At 38.0% G+C, this 12,205-nt stretch overlaps 1 pseudogene; it reads right to left on the reverse strand.

Annotated features, from left to right (window-relative positions):
* Nucleotides 1–12,205, reverse strand: part of LOC127625331 (pyruvate carboxylase, mitochondrial-like) — a 196,459-nt pseudogene that overhangs the window by 164,686 nt on the left and 19,568 nt on the right.

Genomic DNA, 12,205 nt, shown 5'->3' on the forward strand with positions numbered 1-12,205 from the left:
GCGCTTTATAAATAATGTGTAATAAATGTCATGTTTATTATTCATCAGACTGACACAAACACTGCAAGGCAGGCATGCAATGGCACTCATACCCTCCAATAGAGGGAGGTGGTCTATGAATGTGAATGTACAAGCTACACACACACAAACACCAAAAAGGCTATTTCAATATCAAAAACTGCTACCAATGAAAATCCTTGATTGTATTTCCAGACTGTGTGATTAGGAGTTTGTTGGGGGAGGTGAACTTCTACTTTTTATTCTAAAATAAAAAAGTGAGGGGAAAAAAAATGGCTTAAAATCCAAACAAGCCACACATTTTCTATATTATTCCTGAGAAACCAGAACAATCTTTTCCCAGTCTGAGAGTAATTAATCTTTCTCCTTAAAGACATGCTTCAATAAACTCTTTTCAGAATTTATGATGACTCTTTCACTCATCTCCGGATGAGGATGCATGTGCAGTCTAGAGGTCAGTTCATCAGCACAGGCACACATCAATAGTCGGTCAATAAAGCTCCGTCTATACGTACAACCCTCTGTCAATCCAAAAATGGTCCTGAACTTTACATGTTAATAGGCTGAAACAGCATAATCAATCATATTAAAGGTTAAGAACAGAGGAGAGGGCAAGAGGGAGTTTCAGACAGGAAATAAAAGGGATCAAAAATTCACTCCAATAATTAGAGGGTATATATCCCAAATAAACTGCAATTAAGTAACATCCGTTTACATTCCTTGGTATTCTGTGATAGTGTTTTAATGTTATTTCCAAACTGGGCAAAACATTACTCAGCAAATCCCTGAGAGAGGTCTTCAGAACTATTGCTTTAAAATCGCTCATACTATACGTGGGTTCTCATGAGCATTTGAAGAAGACACTACAAGGGGAGTCTGTCAAGAAATCCCACTGAGCTGTCAGTTTGAGAAAAGCTGGTTGTGTTAATGTCTTGCAAACGTCAGACTGATGGATCCACCAATGCTTACATGTGATCTAAGTGCAAAATTCTGTGTAAAACAGCGAACAGGTGTTTCGTCATGCTGAGGACAATTTGCTTCGCTTTGATTGGTGTCCATGGAGCTTCAGAAACGATCCAAAGTTTCTTTTTTTTGGGGGTGCAGACAGTCCATATGGTGCTCAGACTGACATGGAGAGATGTGCATGGTCAGATAAAAGTGAGCCAGATAAACAACATATGAAAATTAACTCATCTAATGATGAAAAGAAATCTATGGCAAGTCACATATCTGCATGATTAAAAAAACACTAACAGGTAAAGGCATATGTACCATTAGGGTGGAATTTCATCCGTTGATTTATCCATTTCATCCACTGTATTAGTGCATCGCAACAGAGATACAGGAGCTTTGTTCATCTTTTCAGGCAGATGTTGCAGTGTTTCTGTAACAGCTTGACTGCTGCAGCAATAACAGACCATTATTTCAGTCTTTGGCACATGTCCATATGACTGTTTTCAAGTGCTAGCCAGACCAAAGGCACAGCAGTGCTCCCTGCTGTCTAATTCAGCTTACTGCATCCCTAGGTTCAGCTGCAGACAATTCTTTCAGATTCTAAATTTACACAGAGGCTGAGTACAGAATGGTATACTACCCTTACTACTCTTACTACCTCTGCCATATACTGTAAATCTATAGCAAAAATAGTAAGAGCAGTAAGGTAATACTAAAATCGCTTGGCACATTCTTGATGCAAATCTTTCAGCACAATATTCTCTGACAACATTAATGCTATGTAAATATTTTTTACAAATGAACAATTTCATTAATGAGCAAATACACAAACACTTTTTTTCCAAACCATGTTTTTGCCCTATTTTAGAGCTGTTGGGATGGATTTGGCGGGAAATTGCATACTTCCGCCATTCGTCCGTGAAGGTTTACGTCATATTCATAAATAAAAAAAAATAACATACAGCATGTGTATATCAGTGGTGATAGGTGTGGTAGTAGTTTGAAGCTGAAAGCTTGTCCCCACAACACAGGAGCATCATTGGTCATGGATCATTAAATAAGGCAACCCTCTGGGGAATCATCCGTTTTCAAAATAAAGAAACCTCTAACCTTGAAGAGTCTGCAAGAAAACAGGGAAAGTGACAGAGCCCGTAATAAAACACAAATCAACATCGGCCTGTCTTTTCAGAGGTGAATTTAAAATCAACCCAGAGATGAACTTTTTCCTGCTCGACAGATTAGATATTTTATTGGATAGTTAGCCAGGTATCTCGCTTGGCATGGTAGTTCGTTAGATAGCGTTAACCACTCTAATGGTGCATTTTATTATGATTTGTGGTACTGCAGTGTAGGTGTGAATCTTCACTGGCCTCACAATTCGATTCAAAGGGTAGCAATTCGATTATAAAACCATTCTCGATGCATCTTGTCCTTCAATTTCTTTCCTTTTCGGTTTCTTCAAAATTTATATTTTACACAGTTTTTTTCCTTTCAGCTTTTTATTTAACAGCTGTTTAAAAATCAGAACGAGTCACATAACATATACTGGCCTTTTACATTCAGTATGAGCTGTGAACAAAACATGGAACATCCACAAGATTAAATAAATGCTTCTATAGTTCAGTTTCTTTCTTTAGAACCTTATAAAACAAATCTCTTAAAAAGCAATCAATCAAAACACACTGAACACTACTACTACAACTGATTAGATTATTATTTTTAAACATTGCAAATCTTTTAATAGCATTTCATTATTATTTAAAGTTAATCTATGCATGCTATTCATTTTCATTTTTAAGCACAAATGGTTGCTGGTCCAGGATGAGAGATATATCTGCTTCTATGAGAGTGCAGCTGTCAGCTTCTCCTCACCTGCACAGGTGATAGTAAAGCGGTTTAAATAGCGCAGTTGTTGCTTCATAAATGTATCTAGCATCCTGTATGCATCTGTTTGCTCTGTGAGTAGAAGATAAAACATTTATCATCAGGTGTGTGGGGGGAGAAAATAATTAAATGAAAACATCACCAACATCTCCCGAACCGCTGCATCGTCATTATTTTCTTCTGTGTTTTCCCCCATTGTGTGCAAATCCGTACATGTTGTTTGTTGGCTTCTTATCACGAATAAACTCTCCCATTGTGATGTGCGTGTGTTTTTGAAACAATTTCGGGATCGTAGTTTCATTCTGGCACAAATAGACATGTGTTTGATACAGCTGGTCTGCAAACAGTCGTGTTTGTGAACTTGACTTTAGTGTATGAATTTATATCACATCTTTGTCTCCACATCTGTCTTTGGCGCACACCACTGCTCTGCCGTGATTTAAACTGATTCAGAATCGTTGGAGTAAGAATTGCAATGCATCGCTGAAACAACTTTTTTCAACAGCTCTACTGCAGTGCTATATTTTCGTGGAAGGACAATGGGAAAATTTGTTTTTACTTTATGCTGGTAACAAAGCCACTCTTCAAAACATAAGCGTAAGATGTGCTACTTACCTGCTAATATGACATTTCGGATATGTCTTTTTGTTCCTTTTGTTATTTATTTATTTATTTATTTATTGAGGGGAGGGGGTGAGTTTTGATGTTGTAAGTGACATTGGCACTGAAAATTAATCACTTGTAACCATGGTTACACTGGTGGTACTCAAATCATCAACTTCATCCATGCAGAAGAGCTCTACAGGTCTGTGATAGGCCTCTCCATTTTTGACATAAAGTGGCCCCTTTTTGGTCATTATATAGAAAAATGTCACAAGCGCACTTTCAAATAAAAACAGTACTTAGAAGGACTTATTAAAAAAATAAATAAATCAGGTGTCAAAATTGAAAAAGTATTTAGAGAATTTCTAGTTGTCAATCTAAGTAGAACAATGTCCACAGGAATGTGATGAAATACACCGGTGGTTATTCTGCTAGGACAACAGTGTAAACTTGAGGGGAACTAACTTTAATATCCACTAAAAACCAACTTCGGACCAGTTGGTTAAATGTAAATTGCAAAAATGGCTCAGAAAAGCCACTTGGTTTTATTTTATTTTCCTTTCTAATGCAAAGACAGTCAAAAAAAAATTTACAGCTTAAGTGCCCAAACACTGTAGACACAGAACCTCCAAATGCCCCTTAAAACCCAGTACATGTCTTTGTTGTATTTGCATACAGATTGGAAAGAAAGCCAACACAACCATCTGTCACATGTGTTAATTTGTACCTGTCTGGCGAGGTTAATGGAGTCAGCAGTGAGTCTGTCTCTTAGGTGTGGGTCGAGCTGTGAGGCAGGGGCGATCTCCACCACCTTCTGGTGTCTCCTCTGGATGGAGCAGTCCTTTTCGTACAGGTGAATGACATTGCCGTATTTACCGCCTACACAATGGATCAATCATCTTACTGAACATTACATAGAAGTCTTCAACCAGCTGGAACTGTAAACAAGCCCATCTGCTTTTATTTCCCCAAAATATAATAACAAACAATAAAATATCTGATCAATAAACACTATGCAAATTAGGAGGCACCAGAGCACTGCACCATTCTGTTCGCTGTCAAGAACAGTGTGTGCTCTATGCAAATTTACAAATATGTTTTAATTATCTGCCAGACAATGTATTCATTTCCTATGGAGATATAATTTGCTGTTGAAGATTTTTGAGCACTTTCCAGTGATGATGTTAGAGTGTTAGACTGACAATTACTTGGCCTAAAAACATATTTGAATTACAGTTCTTGAACACAAACCAAGTATGGACTTACCTAGGATCTGCACCTCAATATGTCTGGGTTTCTCAACGAACTTCTCCACAAACAGAGCTCCATTGCCAAAGGCTGCCAGGGCCTCAGAGTATGCTCGCTGATAGTTCTCTTCCAGTTCCTAAGAGCACATACAGTATGAACACTGGGTCATCAAAAGAAATAATGTGAACACAATGTCAGAAATTATGAGAATGAAAAGTATTATGAGGTAAACATCGTTAGAAAATTTGTTACAGTTACTGAGCTGTTTTTTTATTATTGTTATTATTATTATTTAGTAGATTGTTAGCATCTCTTTGATTTGATCACATCAACAAGATGGACATTTTTACAACTGACAATTATAGTCATTTTTTATGGTCTAGATAATGGACATATTTACAAAATTATACTTATTTGCATATTTGGAGCTTGGTAAGTGTTCATTTTGGACTCTAAATGCCAGTCTCTGTATAGCAAACAAGTTCAAAGTCCAATAACCTCACATCATCAAGAGTTCACTAAGGTCTGAAGTTTACATCATTTCAAACCTCAGTACAGTAAGATGTGTTGAACAAAGACTTTGTATCATTTTACTCTCGAGCACGACTTGCCTCATACTCCTTGACCACACGCATTCCACGGCCTCCTCCCCCATATGCTGCCTTGAAGATGATGGGGAAACCATAGGTGTTGGAGAACTCTTGAGCTTCCTACAAACACGAGATGGGAGCATCTGTTCCAGGAACAACTGGCACACCTGCAGAGCAAAGATACAGGATGATCAAAGACAAAAAAAATCCTACCAAAAAGTACCATGGCTTTTGGATATGGAAATACCAAGTGCCTCAGAGTATCATATAAATACCATATACATAAATATGGAAATCATTCAGAGCCATGTTAAATATCAATGGATATAATCTAATGAGAGCAGAGTATGCTCCCCAAAGAAGATAGGATGAAAGATGCTTTACCTGATCTAATGGCAATGGTACGGGCCTCAACTTTGTCCCCCATCTTGCGCACCACATCTGGAGTAGGGCCGATAAAACGTACCCCGGCATCAGCACAAGCCTGTGCAAAATCTGCTCTTTCTGACAGGAAACCATAGCCGGGGTGAATGGCATCCACATCATTCTCCTGCAAAGTACAGATTGTAAAATATTACCAACTGGCACAACTAATATTTTATTACAATGAATACCTACAATCCCTTTTTAAATATTTTGCTAATTAGCTGTTGTATTTAATCAATAAGTGATTTGTGGGCTACAACAGCTGCCTGTTGGTGATTTTTTTATTTATAGGACAGTACATTTGAAGAAATATGGCAATGACAAATTTAATATATGTACATATACTCTATATAAATAATCATGCTATTCGTTCAAGCAATGAAATTCACTTTTTTTATTTAAAATTTAAATTCAGTGGACACACAGCCCATAGAGCCCCATTTGGAGACAATTAAAAGATAGATGTTCATTAGAAAAAAAAAATCCTACCAAAAAGTACCATGGTACTACCATGGCACATTTTGGTAGGATTTTTTTTTCTTTGATCATCCTGTATCTTTACTCTGCAGGTGTGCCAGTTGTTCCTGGAACAGATGCTCCCTACACACAACATTTTGTGACCTACCCAGATGCTGATATTTACAATATGAGAACATATTCGTTTCAGCTTTCATAAGCACCTATTTTGCATATTTATTGCAAACACAGTTCTGAGTTCAGTTAATTAATTTCATTAAGAAATTTCACTGTTCAAGAAGTAGTTTGGGCAGCTTTTGGGAGAAACATTGAAAACACCAAAAACAATAGTCTGTGCTTCCCCCAAGTATGTCGCTATGTTTACTTTAATTTACCACAAACTAATCACAGGTTTGATGCTGTAATTGGCACAATTTTGAAACATATTACCAACAAGTTTGTTGTTAAGTTTGCCGCAATTTTACCATAAATTAACTATGTGATTGTCACCGTGTTTGCCACAAATCAACTACACATTTGTTGCCATGTTTGCCGCAAGTTTACCACAACTTAATAAGTTTGTCGCTTTGTTTGCCACAAATCAACTACACATTTGTTGCCATGTTTGCCGCAAGTTTACCACAACTTAATAAGTTTGTCGCTTTGTTTGCCACAAATCAACTACACATTTGTTGCCATGTTTGCCGCAAGTTTACCACAACTTAATAAGTTTGTCGCTTTGTTTGCCACAATTTTGCCACATATTAACTGCATATTTGTCACTACATTGTCTGCAATTTTACCAAAAATTAACACATTTGTTGCCATGTTTACTGCAATTGTACCACAAATTAGAGGGATAGTTCATCCAAAAATTAAGATTCTCTCATCATTTTCTCACCTATGACTTTCTTTCTTCAGCAGAACACAAATTAAGATTTTTAGAAGTAGATCTCAGCTCTGTAGGTCCATACAATGCAAGTAAATGTTGATCAGAACTTTGTAGCTCCAAAAATCACATAAAGGAAACATAGAAGTAATCCATAAGACTCCAATGGTTAAATCCGTATCTTCAGAAGCAATTTATTAAGTGTGGGTGAGTAAACGCTAAGAAATGTAAGTACTTTAACTCTAAATCTCCACTTTCACTTATACATCAGAAAGTCACATCATGTGGTGTCTGTTTAGTTTCACTTTCACATCTGAACGTGAAAGTTAAAGTGGAGATTTAGAGCTGCTATAAATCTTAGGTTCATACTTGCATTGTGTGATGCTATAGAGCTAACATATACTTCTAAAAATATTTGTTTGTGTTCTGCTGAAGAATGAATATCATACACATTTAGGACAGCATGAGGGTGAGTAAATGATAAGAACATTTTTATTTTTGGCTGATATATCCCTTTAACTACAAGTTTGTTGCCATCTTTCAAAATATTAAATGCAAGTTTATCGCAAATACATTTTGCAAGGATTCTACAGACACCCAGAAGTGAAGAGACTAGTTTGGGCATATCTGAAGGACAAATGTATTATATGTTGACATTTTTTACAAATGTTGTCAAGCAACATATAACTGGAGGACAGTTTTTAACATAGCAATCTGTTTGAGAAGTAAATTTCTACCTTCACAACTTTTTCTCAAATGTATGCTTCAGTTCAAATCAGGATTTGCAGAACCCATTTTGGAGCTAGGACATAGACCTCTGACCTTGGCCGCTTTGATGATGTCTGGTATATGAAGGTAGGCTGCTACAGGTGACAGCCCCTTTCCAATGAGGTAAGCTTCATCTGCCTTTTGTCTGTGCATCTGGCCTGTGTCCTGCTCGGAGTAGACAGCCACTGTGCGAATTCCCAGCTCTGTGCATGCCCGAAACACCCGGATGGCAATCTCTCCTGCAAAGAGCATTCATGCATTACTGTAGATGTCAAACAGCAAATCATGTTCTTGGCTGTGATATAACTAATGCCATTTGGCTATTTAACATAATATATCCCATCCAAATATCTCACCCAAGCATGTCAAAACTGGATAGAAAACTGCATTCGTTAAGTCATTTTATGGGGTCTTTAAAGTAGAAATATCAGCAACTGACAAGTAGTGCTACTGTGTTTCCTTATAAATGCAACTAACTGCATCCACGTAATTGTCCGAGACCAACAAGAGAGATGGAGGATGGCTCACCTCGGTTGGCCACCATGACCTTTTTGATGGGTTTGTACTCCACTGTCTGTGGTGCGGTGTGGGCGGAGCGTGTCACACACCACACCCTCCTGAGGGCCAACAGACCAATGGCAGAACGCATTCCTCCCACCTGTAGCAGCATCTAGAAAGAAAGCAAAACCAAGTCAGTTGTTACACAAAGGCAGAGGTTCATTCAGGTCATAGTGTTATGTTAATGTCATTTCTAGAGATGAGTAGTGATTAAAAGGTTAACAGTATATGTTTTACAGGTTAAATACTTTCTCCCATCTCGGTTTAATGTGCAGAGACAACTGCAAGTATGATGTAGGTTGATTTCCCCAGAAAATGTAAACATTGTGGCTCTGTGGTGCTTTCAAACTTTGCTTTGTTTGGGGTGGGACTTTGTTTATCCCACCAATGGCTGAATGGAAGACAAGAGAGTATTTGGGAAACCTTTTTGGAAACTGTCATTTTTTTGCAATTCAGTTGGTGCCATTAGTGGCGCACTTTCTTGGCCCTCTTTTACGAAAATGCTGAGATACTGACTCTGGTGATAGTATGTCAACATTCAGTGAGGTCAATGATTAGAATTCATAAGAAAACACAGACCAATCCTTATGTACCACAAACACGCTTGATGAAAGCTGTGAAATGGGACATCAAACAATAAATAAATCAACAAGCATTAGCACAAGCAAGATATGACACTGGTTCAAAACAGCCAATTTTTAAAAAAGAAGTTGTAAGCATGTCCACATACAAGGTTAAGCGCTCAGAGGGCCAAAAAGAACAGAACACAAACTGTATAAATCACATTGCGATCAGATTTTAAAAGGCACATATGGGGCACCAGCAGAACCGATTAAACTCAGTGGGAGAGCTGGGAAGGAGAAACATGGACACGGAACATTAAAATGCCACAACTCCACATAATAAAATTACCAATTTTATTGGTAATTTTATTAAAATTACCAATTTTATTATGTAAAAAAGTTACAATTTTAAGGAAAGTGTAAATTAGAAAATTAGTTGCACTTCCACACATTTCTCTAAAGCAACTTCAAATGAGAAAAATAACAAGAAATGTATCATAAGAGACACAACATTAGTAGTGCCATAAAACAAAATCTCAAATGGTAAACGAGTTCAAGAGAAGTCCAGAAGATTGAGGGTAACTTTTACGGTTATTGACTAAGTGCTCACACATGAGGTAGCCTATGTCTTCAGCTGTTTTAATGTAGTGAAGATCAATTGGAGTTTGAAAACTCTTTCCATGGCATTATTGCTAACGAAAACTAAATGAAAACACTCATTTGAAACCTTTATGAAAACTTGTCAACACTGCTTCAATAAACATGACAATACCACTTGTAATAAAACTAGATGGCCCTGAGAAAATTATCTGGATTAAACATATTAAAATAACATCTGTTTACACTTGAACTGACACCCATGAAAACTAACACTTAAATTCAACCTAAACATATTGAAACAAAACTCAAACTAGAAAACAATGAACAGAGTAGTCTAACAGTGGGAACAAAAATAAAAAACTACATTGAAAATAAAGCAAAAAAAAATCTATAGGGTAATAACCCTGGTTACACCACAAAAGGGGTGCATCACAAAGTAAAATAGATCACCAAGTTTTACTGTTACTGTTGGCCAATATTATACTGTAGGCAAGGAGGGACTGATTGTAATCAGTCGGCTCATTTTAATCCGATGGCAGGTCACTTAGGGCAGGAAAAGACAATGAACCGACTAATGGCTCATTTCTATTGACCGGACATTCGCAGGGATGTTCACAGGTGGTGGTCGGCATGCCATGAATGTCAGCTGGTGAATCCGCCGGCTACCCCTAGAGCACCATTGTACCCTGTATAGATATTAATGGAAAGGAGGAGGTGAGAACCGGCTTGACAATATAAATAATATTTTAATAAGGAACTTAAACAAAAAGACAAACACACAAAGGTGTCAGATAGCTGCCTGTAAATCTCTCTCTCTCTCTCTCACACACACACACTGCAGCTTCTAGTCGGCCTTTATCCCTCTCCAAGGCTTGATTAGCCTGATTTGGGGCAGGGTGTGCAGCATCCCGACCCCGCCCTCCGCCCTGTCACATTCCTCCCTTGTTCTTTCAGGTCAGAGAGCCCCCGGCATGGCGTACTGTGGATGGTAGGGGTCCCCCCACCCCTGACAGTGGTAACCGCTCCAGGCGGTTGGTTAGGAGCCCCTCCTCCCCTCGTGGTCAGTGGCGGTTCCTCCGCTTCCAGGCAGCCGCGGCTGCTCCTTTGGGGCGGATGGTAGTGGCGGGAACTCTACTACGGCACATCCCTCCTCCTTCCCGGATTTCGGCACCAGTGTAAAATGTATTAATGGAAAGGAGGCGAGAACCTTGTTTAACAACATTTAATAAAATTAAAAAAAAAGACAAAACACACAAACACACACAGGGCGGCTGCCCCTAAACTAGGGCTGCAACGACTTGGGGAAAATGTCATATTGCGATTATTGAGGTTAATATTGTGATATGCGATATAATAAACAAATGGTATCATGAGTCAACCTGCATGGTTATCAAGGAAAATGCACAACTAGATTACTGATAATGCTAAAATATGTATTTCTCAACTCAAACATACAAACTAGCAACAACAACAACTATAAATGCAGTGTTTTCAAATTAAAATAATATTTTTACAAAATTAAATAATATCTTTGCATTACTGCAAACTTATTTTCTCAATATTACACCTAAATAAAATAGAACAATAAATAAGAACATACAAGTTTTCACGAAAATAAGATTGTCCAAACAAACAGGGACATTTAAGCAGGATGTAACATGTACTTTGTATAAACTCTTTTGAAAACAAAACTGGATATAAAATTGTGGTTCACTCAAACCAATAAAACTGTTGTTGTGTTTTTTTTTTTAATAAATGACCAACTGGTATTTCCAAATCCTCTTTCTAAAAAGTTCAACTTATCGCTGGTACCTCTTGTCCAGTGTGTGGATCATTTTCTGAAATCCCACTTTGCTAGCGGTGCATCATGTCTCTTGCCAAGCAGTGCGTTATGGAGTCAGTGATTTCTTTATATCTCTGTGTGTGAAGACTTGTCATATGGCGTGACACTCGCAAACACATCTGTAATTGTGCTTTGTTTTATTTGGCTTACAGGTTGTCGTTTCAGCTGTCTCTTTACTAATCTGGGCTTTCACAGTCATGCATCAGGTGCTGATATAAATTTGTCATGTTGCCATGTGATGTAGCAAATTACATTTTACTAATTTTGCACAGTACCTCTCTCTGCTTAGCGTCAGTTATCTTAAAGCCAAAATATCGCCATATAACCAGGGTTTTTCCTGGCTCAAAATGAGGCGGAGGTGGTACCAAACTGATCAAAAAAGTGACGTTAAAAACACGTAAACGTTGACTTTGCGTTATATGAATAAATATATATTGCCAAGCTGTGATCTGTGTTATTTTTTCTGGCCACAAGTTCAGTGTCGGTCTGCTCGGCATCCATCTTCACCTGATTTCCACGCTGCACACCGGAAACTCACAAGACATGACCACACATGCCACTCCCTAAACGGAGACTGACTGGTCATCTTTTTATTAACGGTGTAGAAAATGGGCAAACAGCTCTGATGGAATGGGCTATCACGTCCACATATGCACTTATTTAATAAAAACGCATTTTGCCGTAATATAATCGCACAGGCCGACATCGCGACTGCGATATGTTAAACCATGCAGCACTAGATTTAATGCTGTCTCTCACTGTCTCACCACCATCCGCAGTCAGCCTTTATCCCTCTCGGAGGCTT

The sequence above is a fragment of the Xyrauchen texanus genome, chromosome 31 (assembly GCF_025860055.1).
Source record: "Xyrauchen texanus isolate HMW12.3.18 chromosome 31, RBS_HiC_50CHRs, whole genome shotgun sequence".
Lineage (NCBI taxonomy): Eukaryota > Metazoa > Chordata > Actinopteri > Cypriniformes > Catostomidae > Xyrauchen > Xyrauchen texanus.